The sequence below is a fragment of the Micrasema longulum genome, unplaced genomic scaffold (genome assembly GCF_059751315.1).
Source record: "Micrasema longulum isolate JH-2025_06_02 unplaced genomic scaffold, ASM5975131v1 h1tg000001l, whole genome shotgun sequence".
Taxonomy (NCBI): domain Eukaryota; kingdom Metazoa; phylum Arthropoda; class Insecta; order Trichoptera; family Brachycentridae; genus Micrasema; species Micrasema longulum.
In genome coordinates, this window is record NW_028277210.1 from 39,061 (window position 1) to 42,966 (window position 3,906).

Genomic DNA, 3,906 nt, shown 5'->3' on the forward strand with positions numbered 1-3,906 from the left:
CAGTCCAGTTCTTAGCAGTGATATAATTTTGAATCTCCCCAGAAATGGCAGGAATCGTGACGTTCCCCGCCATTTTGCGTAATTTAAGCTTTATCTGTTCTCCAAAGGCGCCATCTATGTACTTTGGACTCACTCAGCTAGAACTAGATAACTAAAACGAAATAAATTAATAGCATCAATCAAGTATAGACAGTTGCCATATTATGGTTCATTCTTTCTTAACATATTATAACATAATAGTTTACTATTTATTTATTAATAAATACCTTTTATAAACATGAACATGAATACATTAACAAAACAGTGTTCGTGAGAAGGTAATATAGAAGTATAAGCATCTACAGGTCTTACGACCTATCATTGGCTGGTTTAAGTTGCCACTTTACACACTGTGTAACATTCACCATTCTGCCCAAATTTAAACGTGTACATTCCTTCAATTCTTTCATCTGTTGATGTTTTTGAAGTTTAGGAGCTAAAACCTTTATTTATGCGGGTGAGATCATCTCATTGAATTATTTCACCTACATACTAGGCAACGCCTGAATTATTTTTTTTTTCATATTCTAAATATACTTCTTCATGGACCAGGTGGATTTATGGACAATATTTTGAGTTAGTCTAATGACAGGTCATAAGCCCTGTAGATACCTAGGCTTTTATGTTACCTTCTCTAAAATGTTTTTTATCTCTGTTGTAAAATGTAAATATTAGCAACTACCCAGAGACTCCAGTCCTTGTCTTCAAAAATTTGGTCAAACTCAAAATATTGTCCAAAAATAAGTATTTTAAACTCTATACGGGATGGTCCAGAATAAAAAATTTCTGTGGTTTTTTTATTTTTCTTATTTTTTTAACAAACTATCAAACTAAGCCCACGTTTTTAAAAATGCATTGTGTTACCATCACCGTGATTTTTAAAAGTTTTGGAATTTCGAAATTACTCCACCCGTGACGTTAGCAGTTCAAGTCGGTGAGTTTTTCTGACATTTAAAAGAACCCCGTATCTGTCAAAACACGATAAACGTAAAAAAAACACGGCTACCCAAAAATCGGAAATCTATCACAACACAAAACAACAATATAATTGATGAGTTAGTTTCCACCTAAATATATGGCGTTTGAAAGTAGTTCGTATTTATTAAAACCATTTTGATTAATTTTTTGATACGTTTTCAAAAAAATATATTTGTTGCTATATATATATATATATACTAGCGGAGCCGACAGACGTCTTGCCCGAACGTTGGTTCGCCTGCTATTACTTTGGAAAAAGACTTTTCATTAATAAGTAGGTACTTAGGTACTTGTTTGTGATTACATTCCAAAACTAAAAATTGTTATTATTAAAATATTTAATTTAAGTAAGTACCTGTATATGGTTAAATTTCAAAGCATTAATTTATTTTTTTTTAAATATGGCTTTTTTTTTGCAAACGTCGAACTCCGGTCTTCTCACAAACAATGGGGTGTACTTATATAGGAATACGATTTTTAAAAACGTATTAAATTTAATATTATTTAGGTATTACCAAAAATCCAATAAAAAAAATAATTGGGTAGAAATTATAAGGAATTTAAGGAAAGAATCTGATTGAGATCTACAAAAAACAAATGCTGTTTGTAAAATTCAAAAACAAACTTTTTTTATACACAATAAATGACATCTTTCCCTTTTTTTCTAAATGCATTCCCCTCGAATGTAACCCTGGTAGATCGATAAATAAAACATTTTTGCTCCTTTCTTCTTTTTTACATATTAGATTAAAGATTTTAATATGTACAAACACGCATAGCGCAAAGATCTATATTTCTCTTAAAATCGCACGAAACGGTTAAGCCGTTTAGGAGGAGTTCGGTGACATCACACGTACAGAGGAATTATATATATAAAGATACGTATATATATATATTTTCAATTTCTATTCTTCTTCATGGACCAGGTGGATTTATCAACATGCTACTAAATAATTTTGATTTGTTGGTATTGTTGCAATGTATATTGAATACCCTAGGTATAACACAAAATGTCTCGTGATCAGAGCTCAGGGTTTTTCAACAACTTAAAAAAAAAAACAATAATCCCTTCAAAAAATTTTTTTTTCAAAAACATACAAATAAAAAATCTAGTCATACGCATATATATAAATTAAACGTGTATTCATTTAAACATTTATTTTCTTTTCTTTTTTTTCGAATTAACATAAATATTCAAACAGCAGTCAGAATCCTAAACTATTTCATTAATAGCAAGTTGAAACATGATTTGGGTAATGAATGTGAAGAATGTCAATACAACTGATTTGGTTCAACGCACTCGAGTGCCTAAAGAGCGGCATGCGGCTCGCGAGCCCCGGTTTGCCGACCACTGCCCTAGACTGTACAACATTTAAGTAAATCTTATTTTGATAATCTCTCTTCCAAAGTGGTCAAATTTGAAATACGCAGTCAGTGGTGACTTTTCCTTATGTCCTTGGGTCAATGACTCTCCAAAATTTGCCACAGTTTAAAAGATTTTAGAAGTTTATAGATGTTATCTAGAATACTATAAGTACGTGCGCCGTCAAACATTCATGTTATGTCAAATGCGCGGGTCATTTCTGTAACTGTCTTAAAGCTAATTAATGTAACTAGGTTTTCTCAAGAGAAAGAAAGAGATGAAACGTCCCGTGCGTACGTGAACATCGGAACATTTCGCCTAAAATTAATTCAAACGCGAACATTGTCGGCTAAGAAAAAAATTGATAGTAATGATAATATCATATTGGCATTGGTCTAGACTGGAAGAGATATGATGATAAATTAATTTCTATGTATTTTACATACCTAAACATAAAAAAGACGAATTCTTTATGGAAATGAGTAACATAAATTTATATTTTCTCGCCCCTTTTTACAATATTGAAATGTGCTTTGTGAATTAATATAATTATTATATATTGTTTCTCGCACGTGTCCAATTACCTAGTGATTGTTAGGGTCCTGTTTTGTATGCACTAAACTCATATTGACTCGTAAAATTTAAATCCTGTACATTTTTAGTAATTTGTTTGAGTTTTAAAAGTTAAATGAACTAGTAATTTTTATTTGTGGAATTACAATGACGACAGTTGACAGTGAAATATATTTTTCGACGCAAAAGCAAACTAAGACCTTTTTAAGAAACTCTATGAGCCAAGATAAATTGCACTCGCTATGTAAGGTATTTTGTAAATTTGTGTAACATATCGTAGGCATAAAAGAGAAATTGACCAAGTAACAAAATCAATAATGTTCAGGGGAGCCATTTTAGTGCTTTTCTAGAGTTCAATTGCTTCTCAAAGATCAGATTTTTCCAGTAGGTGGTTGGTAATTTTACATTATATGTACGTTACTTTCGACTTTAATGTAAAGTTTAAACGTATTTACTTTAATGTTACAAAATTTTCAATTTGATATTTTTTTTAAATTTGGAAAACTTAGTCAATTTTACCTGTAAAATTTTTCATGACATTTTGCAGATAATCATTTTTGTTTCGTTCATTGAGGAAGGTAGTATTTTATTTTATAACTATAAATTATGTTTTTGTATTTTTTGATTTCAATAATCCATTTTATTATATTTATGAAGGTTAAATAAACACAGAATACAAAATAAATGAAAAATAACAAATAATTAGGAAGTTCTACGTAATAATCTAAAGATTTTATTTATGAACTTTTTTTATAAAAAAAAATGTATCTGTCAAATACAAAACAGTAACTAACTTACTAACTACTGACTACTAACTCTAACTTACTCTTCACTGGTGACATCACCTACAAGTCAAATTGACTAGCTGTTACTTGGTCAATTCTTTGGATCTTATATTTACTAATAAAAGTGACTATGTGTGTTGGTCAGTTTTACTTGTCGAAAATGTGTGA